Source organism: Camelus dromedarius, chromosome 10 (genome assembly GCF_036321535.1).
Source record: "Camelus dromedarius isolate mCamDro1 chromosome 10, mCamDro1.pat, whole genome shotgun sequence".
NCBI lineage: Eukaryota > Metazoa > Chordata > Mammalia > Artiodactyla > Camelidae > Camelus > Camelus dromedarius.
This window is the reverse complement of record NC_087445.1, coordinates 46,187,468-46,203,910: the sequence shown is the minus strand read 5'-3', so window position 1 is coordinate 46,203,910 and position 16,443 is coordinate 46,187,468. Positions and strand designations below refer to the sequence as shown.

Here is a 16,443-nt window from a genome sequence, read left to right as displayed (position 1 = left end):
CCTTGTTGGCTCTTGGTGGGCCTCCGTTAGGTGAAAACCACTACCTTTTAACAAGAGTGAGGCTAGATAGCTTTCTGCCTTAGGGCCTGCCTTAATTATTCTGTTTCAAATAAATTGTTCCCTTTCTTTTTTGAGGAACCTTGCTCACCTTAGATGTTTGACACGGAATCACTTCACCTGACTTCTGAAAAACCTATCCCTTTCCAATAGGGATGCAGCTTCCACAGCATATCTGTGTCATAATTTAACCTCTTCTCCTCACCCATTTCATCTTCATCATCATTCTCACCTCTGCTGGATCATTCCTGTATTCTCATCAGCACACAAACATGCTGTGATATACCATCTTAACAAAAAACAAACCACAGAACAAATGTACTCAATTCTACAACCATTTTCAGTTTATGGCTCTTTTCTACTTTCTAGCATAACTCTTACCTGTTTCCACTGCCTCTCTCCCCATTTTTTCTGAACCCACCACATCAATTAGACTTTCATTCCTACCATTCCACTGAGAATGCTCTTGTGAGGGTCCCCAGTGGCCTCTAGGTTATGAAATCCAGCATTTAATCCTCAGTCCCTATCTTGCTTGTCCTCTAGGCAACATTAACATAATTGATCACTCCCTCAGACCTTCAAAATGATCTTCACTTGACTTTGGAGACACTGCACTCCCCTGGTTTCCTGCCTATATCATGAACTGCTCTTCCTCATATTTCTTATCTCATATTTCCTATCATGTTGGAGTGCCCTAGGACTCTGGCCTCAGACCTTTTCTCTACCTATATTCACATCCTATCAGGAGTTGGCAAACCACTTCTATAAAGAACCAGATAGTAAATATTGGTTTTGTGGGCCATATGGTCTTTTATAACTATACTCAAGAAGCTATAGACAGTACATACATGAATGTTGAATTGATGATTGTCATGATTGCTAAATGTGTTCAGTACTTATTAATTATGAGCCTTACAGTGTTAAATAAACAGTAGCTTTAGGAGTTACCTGAGCTTTATTGGAGCTCAGAGGGAGGAAAATTCCCTACCTATGTAGGGGAGGGCAGGGAATTCTATTTTGAAACGTCTGTATATTTCTCCAGGTCCTTGTGCCCAGTTTTGTTTAAAATTCAGGAGTTTTAAAAGGCTCAAGGCTCAATCCGAACTCTTTTCTTATTAATGTCAGCATTCATCCTTTGCTGATCACCTGGGAGAAGGAACTGTGTAGGGGTTGGGGTGGCTGGGGGGGCAGGAAGGGGTGGCTTGGGCATGGCTGGGGGAGGAACGAGGGACAGCTTCTTACTAGGGTCTAAGAAAGAGGGAGGCTACTTTATTTGTTGAGATGTGGTCATTAAACTCCCAAAATGAATTTTGAGGGACAGCTGCACACAGAAAAGAGATGGTGATTAGAACTAATTACTGTTGTTGTAGATGTTTTGCATTTCTGTGGCGCTTTGTATTTACAAAGAATTCTGCCATCACTTATTAACTTCCTCCCCCCCAGAGCCTTGTGACATGGGCAACACTACCACAGATGTTTGTGTTTGTTTTCTGGGAAGAAATATGAGCTGCTTTGGCTACATACTAGGATTAAGGAATCAAAATCCTTATTGCAGCTCTTTTACTTCCTATGTGACTTTGAGAATCCAAATAAGAAGAATTTGAACACTGTCTTATTCTATAATTTTATTATGAAGACTAACTCATGAAGATGGTTCAGTACTTTGCTAAGTTAAAAAAGATACTATATGCAGGTACATAATAACAATACTAACCTCTATAAAATTAAGCTTCCTCCAGGTTTTTAAAAAATAACAGTAGTGTCTGTATCATATTTTTACATATCAAGTGCTTAGCATAGTACCTAGCATATTTATCTAATAAGTGCTAAAAAGCACTACCCATTATCAGTACCGTAACAAGATCCATGTAACATATGCATTCTTATTGCTTCTACTTGATTGCTTTAGTATTCCTGTCTTTGGGTAAAGATGCATGCAGATGAATTCACTAATTCAGCAATATTTATCGAGTGACTACTATTTATCAGGCATTGTTCTTGGAGCTAGGGATACAGTGGTGAACAGAAAAGGAGTGCCTGCTCACACGAAGCTTATATTCTGGCAGGAGGGGGACGACTCACATTATCGTGGTGGAGGGGTTTACATCCTAGTGGGAGTTAGGCTGGGATAGACAGGCTAGAAGCATGACTAGGGTATATTTAGAATATGAATGGAAAAACTTCCTGAATTTTTACATAAAAATAGTGTTTTTTTTTACTGCAGTAGTTTAAGTATGTATTTATTGATAAGCCATTCATTTTCATAAAAGTATTTAAATATATACTAGTATATTCTATTTTAAGAACAGATATACTTATGAATTTATAAAATAGTTAAAGAAAATGTTATTTTATTTATTATAATATAAATAATAATACCACTATACTGAAATTTTTTTAAATAGAAAAAATATCCATAATTTCATTACAATATTACTCCTTTTAAATTGCCTGCTTCAGTATGGGGAAAATGGACTCAGTTTTCTGACGTTTGAGCATGGCTTGGAGTTGGAGGCAGCTCAGTCAGATGGCAGGCTTGGGAGAGAATATCACATAAAGAAAGGCATTCTGAACGCCTAACTTAGCCCAGGGCCTGCCTTAAAGGGATGGCATAAAGGGAGAGGAATATTGGCCATGCTGAAAAAGAGCCAGTAAAGATGAGTAAACTGAATCAGGATTAAATCCCTGGGACATGCCAGGCTCCAGAAGACCAAAGAGAAGGTTCTGGAGGCAGAGAGGAGCCCCAGGTTCTCACTGTTGCCTTTTCAACCTCAGGTGACTTTTGGGGAATCAGGTGATTTTTGCCCCTACTCTCACAACATACAGAGATACACTTCTCTTTCTGTTAGGGTATTAGGGCTATGGGCTGAAATGCAAGCCAGAGTCCCTGCCAAGATAACCTTGAAACAAGTTAATTTTGAGTTCTACAGGCTGTGAGTTTGGCCTCTTGCCCTCTTTTCCAGCTGCCACCAATGTCTTCTCAGTCTGGGTTCTTGCCTGGATACATCTAAATTGGGATACAGTTTCCCAATTTATTCCTCATTCTTCAGACACAGAAATGAGTTTATGAACATTGTGTAGATTTTTAAGTTTAGAATTAGAGTTATAAAATTGAAAAAGGTGTCAAAAAGTTCATCTGGGAAATTTCTCTCCATGTCCCCAACCCTGTCTGAGAAGTTTGTTGGTTTCTTTGTCCTGCTTTAAAATGTTAGTTTTCTGATAGCAGGATTACATAAAATAAGACCAGCAGTCACAGAATTACTAGAAATCTCTATGAATACCAGGAGCAAATGTCCCTGATCTTGATGGAAGTGTGTTGGGGGCTCTTCTGCCTTCTTCTAGGTCCCTTCCTGAGACGCTCCCTTGATTATGCTCTGGATGTGAGCACTAGCCACAGAGCCCTTAAGCTTTCTTTATTCTGGACACTAAGCCCTCTGGATTCCTATTTCCTCCTTTAATGTTGAGGCCTCCATGCTGTGCCCCTCGGGGAAAATCCTGTAAGGGTAAAGTACAGAGATGTTAAATAATTTCAGGAGAAAACTCCTCTCTGATCTCAGGTTCCTTGTGTTTTACCAAAGGAAAAAGTCAGCCAGGTCACCCTCTGACATGAAGGGACTGAGGCATGAGTCCACAGCAGCACTTCAGTGCACCGAGAAACCTTCACAAATGGCTCATCTCAGGTGCTGAGAATTTAAACTTCAGGCTTGGATGAAGCCCCTAGACACATTAGGGAGACAACCAACAGTTTTTCTATTTCACATGAAATGTTAATTTCACTTTCAAAAGAGAAGTACTAAAATAGTATTATGATTTTAACAGTAGAAATGTAGGAGTATGGAATTTGTAATGTTATAGACAAATTAAGCATGAAATGCAAATACCACACTGGAGTGGGCTGGGTATCCAGATCTCAGCTGAAATTCTCTGAAAGGGTTACAATGGCTAGCTATTGCAGCTGGCTGAAGGGCCCCAGTGTGAGGAGATGGAGGAGGTGAAAATAGAGGATGCAGAGAGAGGAGGAGGCAGTCTTAGGTTTGTGACGTCTCCTTAGCTCTTCTTAGGAAGTTGTTCATAGATCTGAATATTTACAGTAATGAACTCTCCCATAGAAATATATATACTTGAGAGTTAATTTAGTAACTGTTGCTTGGGGTGATAATATAGATTGCTGCCTATGATGACGTGACAGCTTGAAGACTGTCTTAGTACGTTTGAGCTTCTATAACAATACCATAGACCAGGTGGCTTATAAACAACAGAAATTATTTCTCATGGCTCTAGAGGCTGGGAATTCCAAGATCAAGGTTCTAGTCAGTAGATTCAGTGTCTGGTGAGGACCTGCTTCCAGGTTAATAGATGGCCATCCTTTTTTTTTTTTTTTTTTGTAACCTCAGTTGGTGGAAAATAGAGAGGGGAAGCAAGCTCTACTGTGATCCTTATAAGGGCACAAATCCCATTCATGAGGACTCCACCCTCATGACCTCATCTAATCCTAATGACCTCCCAAAAGCCCTACTTCCTGACACCATCACATTGGGGTTAGGGCTTCAACATATGAATTTGTGGGGGAACACAGACATTCAGTCCATACAAAGGCATTTGATAACCTGCAAATTTGATTGCTTCAAATCATCTGCTCAGAATCTACCAGTGGATCCCAGTGCCAGTAGCACAAATCACTCATTATTTATTGGCTTGCTTATATTATTTTTTCATTCTTTCCACAAATACTTATTGAGTAGCAGGATTTGTGCTGGGGCTGGAGATGTTGCAGTATAGAAGACAGACAAGGGAGACCACCCCTCTTGGAGCTTGTATCTAGTGGTAGACACAGATAATAAACAAATTTAAATGGAGGTGATATTTTGACAATACACTAACATGGATTTGTTTCATAGACATCCTAACCACAGTCATGTTTCCAAATCCAATTCTATTCCCTTGCACCCATTCCACCAATATGGTCCCCACCTAAAGAAGAAACATATGATAGAGGGGAAACTCCCTCCAGAGAAGCAGATAAAGTAAAAGGAAGCATTTTTGTTGAGAGTAGGGATGTGGAGGTGGGAGGATGTAACAGAAATATTCAGATAGAGAGGATGGTGGCCTGAGACCTTTTGAGCCTGGTGGGCAGGCACAAGCCTTAGAGAAGCTCTATGTTTGACATGGAGGTGGGGAAGGGAGAGTAGGCAATGAGGGAACATCTGTGAAGTCTAGTGTCTGTGTAGAACTCCGCAAAGAATGCTGCTGGTTCCCAGTGGTCTGTATTTAGGATGCAGAGATTCAACAGTCCTGTGTGGCCCTAAAGTACTGTGAGGACAGCAAGACCAAGGGACTCCTGAGCCACTGAGATGATGGCAACAATGAAGGTTGGTGGCCCCGGAGTTTTGATGGTAGTGTTTGTTCATCCCAAGTGGATTCCGGAAGGACAGAAGCCACCAGTCAGGGGTGGATTAGAGATAAGTGGAGTGAAACAGCTCAGTTGAAGACCAGCAGAAAAAGAGCACAGAGATCAGCTGTATTTCCTGGTTTCCAGGGAAGAGTAGTAAACTCTCCCTTACCCTGGGACACCGCTTGAGAAGCAGGAGGGGGAAAGGCAGAACACTCCTATCAGGGCTGCACTTTGAATTGACTTAATACTTACCAGAAAGTGACTGTCTGATGAAAAGATCAAGGGGCAAAGGAGAGACTGAAAAGAAGCCTGACTGATAGGAAAAGTTTAGTTCACAAGAGTCATTTTTGCCACAAAACAGAAGTATAATATTCTAATCAATCGATGAATTTTTTAAAACGCAAATTTCATGATGTCACATCTCTACTTAAAATCCTTCAATAGTTTTCCATTCCATTTAGAATGAATCCTGAATCTTTAATAAAGCCTAAAAACCTCTATGATACTGTGGCCCTGCCTACCTCTTCAACATCTTGTAGCACTACTTCATTCTAATCTCACCACTCACAATAATAATAAGCTAATATTTATTAAACAATCACAATACCCCATCAGGTAGGTGTAAATGAGGAAACCAAGGTCCAGAGAGGTTATGTAACTTTTCCAAGGTCACAAAGCAAGTCAGGGCATAGCTGGGATTCAAACCCAGGCCATTTGACTTTGGAACCTGGGCGCTTCTCCAGCACACTGTAATGCCTGTTTCAGTTCCTCATAGTGCAGGCTCTTTCCCACTTCAGCACCCTTGTGTACATTATTCCCTCAAATAAACTCATTCTTTCAGTCTCAGCCTAAATATCACTTCCTCTGCAAAGCTTTCCCTGACAGCCATATCCCCAAGGTTAGACTATATTCCAGTCCTATACATAATCAGAATACTCTTTAACCTAAGTAGCACTTTTTGTGATCTTATGTTTATTTGTGTGATAATACAGTGCTGGTGGAAGGTTAGGTCAAAATTTTTAAACTTGAACACATATACCAAAAAAAGTAGCTTTAAAAAACAGCTGATCGAATCTTGCTTTTGAATCCCTGCCCCCTTGTTTGTATTTCTGACTTGTTTTAAACAGCATTAGGAAAGTTGTTATACATACAGATAAGTGGTTATAAAATGTAACAATTTATTTTTATGAACTGTCTTGCAATCTCAGGATTTTCTTTAGTTAGAGCCATTAAAGGAGAAATTTTTTTACAATTTTTGTGGAAATTCATAGTTTGTTAGTTTCCATTGTGTTAAAAATTAGTAGAGGGCCCATTAGAGAGTATGTGCTATTGTGTATTCATTTAAAAAAAAATAGTTACTATGAGATGAAAATGTCACTTTATCTGTGTAATATTCCTCCCCAAACCCTATAATCCCAGTCTAATTATTAGGAAAACAATGGACAAATTCCAATAGAGGGACATCTTACAGTATACCAGACCAGTCATCCTCAAAACTGTCAAAGTCCTCAAAAACAGGGGAGGTCTTGTGACAGCCAAGAGGAGCCTAAGGAGACATGACAAGTAAATGTAACATGGTATCTTGGGTGGGATCCAGAAACAGAAAAGGAGCATTAGGTAAAAGCAATGAAAATTGAATACAATGTGGATTTTAATAATAATAATAATATAATTATTATTATTTAATATTGGTTCATTAATTATAACAAATATGCCACACTATTCTTATAATAATAATTAATGATAAGGGAAACTGACTAGGGGAGGGAAGGAAAGTAAATGGGAACTTTTAGCACTGTCTGCTCAATTTTTCAGTAAATCTAAAACTTCTAAAAAATAGTATATTAATTAACAAATAAACTACATTTAAAAAATGAAATTAAAACCAAACACTTTTGAAAGATTTGGAAGCCCTGAAACACTTTGCTGGAACCCAGGATTTTGCTTAGCACAACATGAAAACTACTGGTCTAATCAATAGAAATGATTCTTAAGGTAGTTCAGTTTCCAGCACAGGCAGTTCTTACTTTGCACGGTTGTGTGGCACCAAAAAAGGACTATGCAAGCTGAAACTGTGCAAAGCAATCTTAATAATCAATGGGAAAAATTATGATTGTTTAGTGACCTTTAAATTTTTTTGTCAAAACATTAAAAAAATCTATTATTGTTAGTAGTAATGAATAAGGAAGTGAAAAAAGTAGTAAAACTAATATTTAGTACACTGTAATTAGAAATATTGAGACTAAGTTTTGTGTTTTTTTGTAAGAAAACTTACCAAGATACTACTCCTAAGACTTTTCCCTTCCTCTGTCTCTAAATTCTTAACTAAAATCTTGAGGCATACAGATTGACCTTTCCTACTTATGAGATTTTTTGGAGGGTGTATTTTATATCTTTTTCCCCAACACTGTAGACTTTTGTAAGTGTGAATACTTCAATGAGTTCATTAAATTAACCCCCCCACTATGATTTTTGTTCATAAATACTCTAGTATTCAAAAGCTTCTGAGTTTTAAAGTCAAACTACTCAGTGATATTTTCAAGTTTTCTAAGTTATGGGAGTAATTTATATAAGAAAGGATGTCTCTTTTTACAAGTTATTGTCCATATACATGGAAAGTTTGTGTTTCTCTTTGAAAAACTATTCTTTTAAGAAGGATGCTTGGTGTAACAGTGGAGATAATGCTCTCACACAGTCTCTGAACTGTCTTGCTAAGATATGATAAAACACTTTCTACCAAAAGAAAAAAAAATTGTCAAGAATGGTTTGAATAGCGCTTGCCTTCTTGTAACATAACTCAGGGTATGGAGTGAGCATCTCTTCTATGCCTTTGCAATTTATCATACTCCTTTCTAAGTCTGGATCAACTTCCAACATTTTGTCCTTTTCGTTTTCAACATTATGAAATATCTGAGAGTTACTTTAATAAGGTGCTTCCTCTGGGACATGATCATCCTTCCCTCATTTTTGTTAAAAAGTTCACTGCTTTCCTCTTTCTGCATTTCTAGGGTCTTTCAAACCGTGGCAGTGTCACCCATGGTCAGCTGTCTCTTCTATAACTTCATTTATGTTTGATTCAGATTTCATCTACAGCATTATCACTTTTTGTTTCTCTGTTGTACTTTCACCGTTGTTGGCTAATTCCCTCTTTTGAGTATCTGTTTTCGTAAAGAGCTGCATGGTTTGTCACCTGGAGATACGGAGATGACACATCTGTATTCTCTTTGTTGTCTGTGTGTGGACTGAATAACTCATGTACAGTGATTGATCACTGACAGACTTTGAAAGAAGTGATGCATTGGGCACTGACCATAATGCTCATCTGTTATTTATGTAGTGATTTGTGTACTACAAAGTTAGCAGTGAAGTTTGTACTTCATGCAGTTACTCACAGTTAATATACTATGGTAACTGAAATCTGTTTGTGAACTGTTATTATTTGTTCTTCCTTTTTAAATGGAGGTACTGGGGATTGAACCCAAGACCTCATGGATGCTAAGCATGCACTCTACCACTGAGCTATACCCTCCCTTCCTGAACTGGTATTATTTAACTAAACTGTGGTAACTGTAATTTATGCATATTGGAACTATGCCAAGTGAGGACTGCCTATATCCTATATGTCTATGAAATTAGTCCTGATCCTTTTACTGTTTATAATTTGATTAGCTATTATAAAAATACTATGACTAATTGAGAGGATATATACTCATTTTGAAGGGATGCTGGAAAATGAGAGGGTTCACTTGGTGTCATACTTTTTTTTTTTTTTGGTGTCATACTTGTATTCATTGCTAACACTTAAAAATTCAGAGCACAAGTACAGGACAGTGAAAGTTATCATCAAATAAATTTATCTTAAGAGCTAGCGCTACATGATGCTGTGGTGGACATAGAAGATGAAAGGTCAGGAAATGGAAACTTTTAGATCATAAGAGCTTGAACTGTGTGTAAACCAAGATGCCTCCCTGCACTTACCATACCATCTTCTGGTTCTTGTAGAGGCTGAACCCTGTTCAAAAGAGGGACTGGGCTAAGTAACCTTTTGTAATTTGAGAGAATCCCTATTACTCTTAACTAGGAAAAAACGGGAAAAAAAAAGAATCTATTATTTTAACATGTAGGTCTAATATATTTAAGTTTTTTTCCTAGTTTGTGAGGTCCAAGCTGGTACAGTAAACAACCATTTCCTTCTCTCTGAAGCGTCAACTCTTTTTTCCCCCCCTTTTCAGTTTTATTAGGTAGAATTATTGCAGTTCGACTGCACATACACATTGAAGCATGAACTCTTAGCTAAGATTGTCACTGACAAGTTGGGCCCACACCCACTCACCTGTGTTATAAGTGCTTTCACTTGTGTACATACAAAATCTTGCAACTTGCCAAGAAAACCCAGTCACAAGGCAGGATACCCCTTCTGGCTGCAAAACCAGGTCCATTTGTAAATACTCCACCCCAGAGAATATTTTAGGTTAAGAGATGTTTGCCAGGCAGGGAGTTCACCCATAAAGGCTGCTCTGTTGCTGACTTAAGTGCAGAAAAGACAATTGTCAAATCTACTAATTGCTGGCTTCTTGGAGGGAGTGTACAAAAGTTTTGAGAGTTTTTTTTTTAATGTATTTTGGGTACAAGTCCTTTATCAAATATCTGATTTGGAAATATTTTCTCCCAATTTGTGGCTTGTCTTTTCATTCTCTTAACAATATTTCTCAAAGAGCAGAAGCTTAGAATGTTGATGAAGTACAGTTTATCAGTGTGTTCTTTTATACATCTTGCTTGAATGGTATATCCAAAAACTCTACCTAGCTCAAAGTCATAAAGATTTTCTTGTGTTTTCTTCTGAGTTGTAGTTTTATACTTTGCATTTAGATCTCTGACCAATCTTGAGTTAATTTGGAGTGTGTGGGATGTAAGTCAAGATTCAGGAAGTCAAGATTCTTTTTTTGGAGGTGCATGCAAATGGATGCTGAATTATTCTGGCTCCATTTATTAAAAAGATTATCATTTCTCCATTGATTTGACTTTTCACTTCAATCAAAAATCTCTTGGCCATTTATGTGTTGAGTCTGTTTCTGGACTCTTTATTTCAGGAGTTAACTCTTTTATTTTCTTTAAAGGGCCAAATATTAAATAGTTTAGATTTTGTAGGTCACATGGTCTCTGTACCAACTACTCAACTTAGCTTTTGTAGCATAAAAGTAGCCATAGACAATATGTAAACAAATGAGCATGACTCATGTTCCAAAAATCTTTACTTACAAAAATAGGCAGTGGGTCAGATTTGACCCACAGGCTTCAGTTGGCAACCCCTGCTCTATTGTGTTCCATTGAGTTTTGTGTCTCTCTCTTCTCCAGTACCACACTGTGTTGATTATTGTTGTAAGCCTTGAAATTGGGTAACATGAGTCCTCCACTTTACTCTTCTTTTCTTCAGTTGTTTTGGGCATTCTGCTTTCTTTGCCTTTCCATATAAACCTGCAAGAAATCCTGCTGGAAATAAGCAGACCAATTTGGAGAACATTGAAACATTAACTAAATTAATTTTTCCAGTCTTTGTACTTAATGTATCTCTTTGTTTATTCAGGTCTTCTATGATTTTGTTCATCAGCATTTTTTTTTTCATCAGCGGTTTTTTCATTGGCATTTTGTAATTTCCAAATATTGGGGGATTTTCCAGAAAAATGCCTAGTCATTAAGTTATGGCCTGTAGTTTAATTCTGTTATGATCAGACAATATACTTTGTACAATTTCAATTTTTTAAAAAAATTGTTGAGGTTTGTTTTATGGCCCAGAATATGGTCTGTCTTAATGAATATTCCATGTTGCACTTGAAATGAATGTGTATTCTGCTCTTGTTGGGTGGAATGCTCTATAAATGTCAATGTGATCAAGTTGGTTGATAGTATTGTTCAGGTCTTCTATATCCTTGCTAATTTTTTGTCTAACTATTACAGAGAGAGGGGTGTTGAAGTGTCCAGGTGTACTTGAGAATTTGTCTCTATCTCTCTCTTTTTTTTTAAATCAGTTTTTGCTTCATGTATTCTGGACCTCTGTTCTTAGGAGCATATACATTTAAAATTGTTATATCTTCTTGGGTAGTTGCTCCACCCATCACTATATAAATTTCCTCTTTACTGCTGGTAATTTTCCTTGTTCTGAAGTCTGGTTTTTCTGACATTGAAATAGCCAATCCAGCTTTTTTCTGATTAGCATTTGCATTATCTATCTATCTATCATCTATCTATCTATCTATCTATCTATCTATCTTTAAAGAAGGTTTCTTGAAAGCAGCATATTGTTATATAGTTTGGTTTTTTAAAAATTGAATGTGAGAATTTCTGTGTTTTAATGGACCATTTGGATTTAGTTGTACATTATATTATTTTCCTGTTTGTCTTCTCTGTTTCTTATTCCTCTTTCTCTCTTACTGGCTTCTTTTGGAATTTTTGTGTATTTATTAATATTTCATTTTAACTTATATATTGGCTTTTGTCCATATAGCTTTGCATCATTTTTTAGTGGTTGCTCCAGTGATTATAATATACATACCTAGCTCTCACAGTCTATTTAGATTTAATATTTTATCATTTCAAGTGAAACACAGAAGACTTAGAACCACAAAGTTCTCTTTATCATCTCCTTTTATAAGTGTCTCATGTATTACATATATAAATGCAATGTTATAATTGTTGCTTTCAACATTCATACATATTTAAAAGTTCTTAAGAGTAGAAAAATAGTCTGTTTATCCTGATGTTTACCCTTTCTGCTATTCTTCCTTAATTTCTGAAGTTCCATGTTTCCTTCTGGGATCATGTCCCTTCAGCCCAAAGAACTTCCTTTAGCATTTCTTTTAGTGCAGGTCTTCTGGTAACAAATTTTCTTAGTTTTCTATCAAATGAGAGTATTTTTAGTTCATCTTTTTTCGCCTATTTTTTAATTGAGGTGTAATCGATGTACAATGTTGTATAAGTTACAGGTGTACAACAGCGATTTACAATTTTTTTAGAGTTATACTCCATTTATAGTTATTGTAAAATATTGGCTATATTCCCGGTGTTATACAATATATACTTGTAGCTTATTTAGTTTGTACATGATAGTTTTTACCTATTAATCCCCTATCCCTATCTTTTCCCTGCTCCCTTCCCTCTCCCCACTGGTAACCACTAGTTTGTTCTCTATATCGGTGAGTCTGTTTCCTTTTTGTTACATTCACTAGTTTATTTTTTATATTCCCATGTAAGTAACATCATACAGTATTTATCTTTTTCTGTCTGATTTATTTCACTTAGCATAAATACTCTCCAAATCCATCCATTTTGCAAATGGCAAAATTTCATTCTTCTTGTTTTTGTCCCAGCAGAGGCCAAAAACATTTATTTATTTTTTTGTTGTTTAAGCACTTTTATTGTGGTATAATTACTGTACAGTAGACTACACATATTTCAGATGTACAATTTGATGAATTTTGATAGATGTATACACCTATGGAATCACCACCACAATCAAACTAACATTTCCATTACTCCCCAAGAGATACAATTTTGATTTCCCAATTTATCCCATCCTACCCCCTTTACCGCCTGGTAACCATAAGTTTATTCTCTATGCTGTGAGTCTGTTTCTGTTTTGTAGAAAACTTCATTTGTGTCTTTTTTTTTTAGATTCCGCATATAAGTGTTATCATATGGTACTTTTCTTTCTCTTTTTGGCTTACTTCACTTAGAATGACATTCTCCAGGTCCATCCATTTTGCTGCAAATGGCATTATTTTATTCTTTTTTATGGCTGAGCAGTGTTCCGTTGTATATGTGTGTGTGTATATATATATATATACATACACACACACACACACATATATATATATGTATATATATATACCACATCTTCTGTATCCATTCATCTGTTGATGGACACTTAGGTTCCTTCCATATCTTGGCAATTATAAAATAATGCTCCTGTGAACCTTGTGCATGTTAGTTCATCTTCATTTTTGAAGGACTTTTTAGCTGGCCATAACATTGTGGATTTTTAACATTTTAAAGATGTTACACTGTTTTCTGGACTATAGGTTTTTGATGAGAAATCCACAGTGATTTTAACTGTAACATTGTATTTTTCTTTTGTTGTTTTCAAGATTTCTTTATTTTTGGTTTTAAGAAGCTTGGTTATGGTGTGTCTTGCAATTGTTTTCTTTTAATTTTTGAGCATTTTGAATTTTTAAATTTATGATTTTCATTAAATTTGGGCAATTTCAAGTCATTATGTCCGAAATTATTACGAAATCCTTACAATTCTAGAACTCATAAGGATATATTAGCTAAAATTATATTTCTAGATCCTTAACTAACCTTGAGAGCTTAGTCATTAAACAAGTGATTAAGTTAATTAATAAAGCATCTTTGGATACCTGAATTATTTCTAAGAAACAGATGCAAAAGTACTGCTCACTAAACATAATTTTGATTTACCCCTATTTCTTAGAATAGCACTATATTAAAAAATGTGAAAAGTATGCAAATTCACTGGATAATTATTTGCTACCTCAATTTTCTTAAGATAATATGTAATGCCCATGAAAAAACTAGCTAAATCACTCTTGCTTTTCTGTCTTCTAATTTTCTCCTATGTCTGGAGAAAAGAAAAGCTGATTACTTTAGTTAAAGATGATCATTAATATAATCAGGTGACTATGCTAGGCATTTTTTCCTGTTTCTTCAGTAACTGGAACAGTACACCAAAGCACCCAATTAAAATTTGTTGAATTGACAGTGGCAGTGAAGAGAAAAGCCCAAGATTGGGCCTAAAATATCTTTACAACAAGAAGTACCACCTCTCCCAACTTAAAAAATTTGTTTTCTGCATTATGGGTAGGTTATGGTATTAGCTCCAAAAGTTAGAAGACAAAGGAAAAACTTTGTTACAGAAAGACAAAATTCTAATAAAGAAACGGGAGGAAAAGAAAAGAAGACACCAAAAGAAAAAAAAAATCCAGAAAGAGGGTTAAATTGGATGAAAGGAAGGACAAGTGAAGAGAAAAGACATAGAATGTGACGGATAAAAGATAGCATTTTGAAACACTAGCCTTTTACCAATAAATGTTTTATTATTAGAAAAAGAACTTCTGAGGTCAGTGGGACAACCAATTGTCAAATACTTAAAATACTAACGATGTGTGGGAAGTTCACATTTGGCTTCAGACAGAGGTTTACCTCAACAGCTTCTCACTCCCATTCCCTTCATTCTTCTCCTCCTCACCTCTAATCCTTTCTCTCTCTCCTTCTCATTCCCTCAGGACTGCATGTGCGCACACCCACAAAGACCAAAAAATCTGTGGAGAAGTGCACCCACGCAGACGTTTATACCTGGAAACACATATGGTCAGATTCAGGAGACCCATCTCCACAGTGCATATCCATGTGATACAAAAAATATACCCTCAAGGAGATATCCACAACCTCACTTTCCATATGAAGACAGAATGAAATCTAAACCTCACTCACTTAGATTGAATATATACAAAATAAAATGTACCCAGAGTAAAATAAGTATTTCAAGAATCCTCCTGTTATTTCTGCATACCTTTACACAGAAGCACCAGCAGCTTTATGCATGCTGACTTCTGCATGTGGATCACTCTCTCTTCCAGTTCCACATGTTAAAATCCTTTCTCTGCTTTGAGCACCAGTTTAAATGCCATTTTCTACATAAAGCTTTCCCAGCTCTCTTCAACCAAAAATAATCTCTCTCTTTTTTACAGGAGATTTATATAGCAGTTTATCTGTACCAAGTACACTGAGTATTTTGGTATAACTCACTGTTAGTTCCTACTTTTAAGTTACCAGCATTCACTTCTAGATAACATTTGTCTCTCCCTAACCAAGTGCTTTATTCAATAAGTAGCCTTTAATAGATACTACTCTAAACTAATGGGAGAAAACGGAGGCACACAAGAGGAAAACAGCTTAGATTAAAAAATAGAGGTACTATTCTCCTCTATGAGGAGGCTGGAGATTGTGGTCATGGCAGGAGCCTGGTGTTTAGAATTGCCCTCCCTGCCTCTGCAAGCTGGTTAGGAGGGTGGAGACCAACTAGGAGAAACAGAAAGGAGGGAAAACTTGGAGTCCGTGTTCCTCAGCTTTATAGGTAGAAAGACTCCATCTTGTCAAGGTTCTCCGAGCCAATTAGTTTCTTTAGGAAACCAACTGTATTGTACTGAATTACCAACTGAAAAGAGTCTGAGGCATAAATCATCATGCTAATTTACTAATTTATACTAAGAAATATAATCCTAAGAGACCTGGCATACTCCCATCTGCTAGTTATGGCATTCTCTTTATATAGGTCTGTTTACATTGAAAGTTACATGCTTGATGAGTCTGTAATCAAGCCAAGAGTGTGAATGGGACAATCTCAGATGCTAATGCCTCTGGACTGTGACAGCCTGATGCCTGCTGCCCCTGGGGGACCTTCCTGATGAGAAGAAGTAGGTATGTACCTGGATGACGCTGGACACCTTTGGACCCAGCCTTGCTCTTTGGCTTATATTTTAGATTCCTTTTATTACTATGGCCCTTCTTTTAAAAAACAACTGGGCATGCAAGTACTCTGCAATTTCAGACATCTTATAATCATACAATGTGTGTATATCCTCTCAACTTGATTGAAATGGAGGTTTCAAGGCTTAGAAACAAACTTATCCATCATTAAGTTGCTGTGTGACATCATGCTACTTACTTTATTTGTAGGTGATTCAGTTTCCTCATATATAACATGGGATAAGGATACCTGGTTATGGTTGATAGATAAGGACTGATTGAGGTGATGGGTGTAAAAGGCCTGGCACATAGTAATTTTTCTCAGGGTTAATTCCCCGTTCTTCCTTGTGTTCCTGAATTCTTATCCTCCATTTATAGATCACTGTCTAAGTTAGGTCATTGCTGGAGATGGCCAAACTCACCTGCTGTGGGAGGGCTTTTCATATGTCATC

The 16,443-nt window shown here is 36.8% G+C and overlaps 1 long non-coding RNA gene across 2 annotated transcripts in view; it reads left to right on the top strand.

Moving 5' to 3' along the window:
- Positions 1 to 16,443, top strand: part of LOC135322272 (uncharacterized) — a 119,303-nt gene that overhangs the window by 21,802 nt on the left and 81,058 nt on the right. Inside the window, exon 3 of one of the 2 annotated variants that reach the window (XR_010382711.1) lies at positions 15,798 to 15,943. The exons of the other annotated variant lie outside the window; for it this stretch is intronic. This is a non-coding gene — a long non-coding RNA (uncharacterized LOC135322272). The remainder of the gene's footprint in view (positions 1 to 15,797; positions 15,944 to 16,443) is intronic. 2 annotated transcript variants of the gene reach the window in all.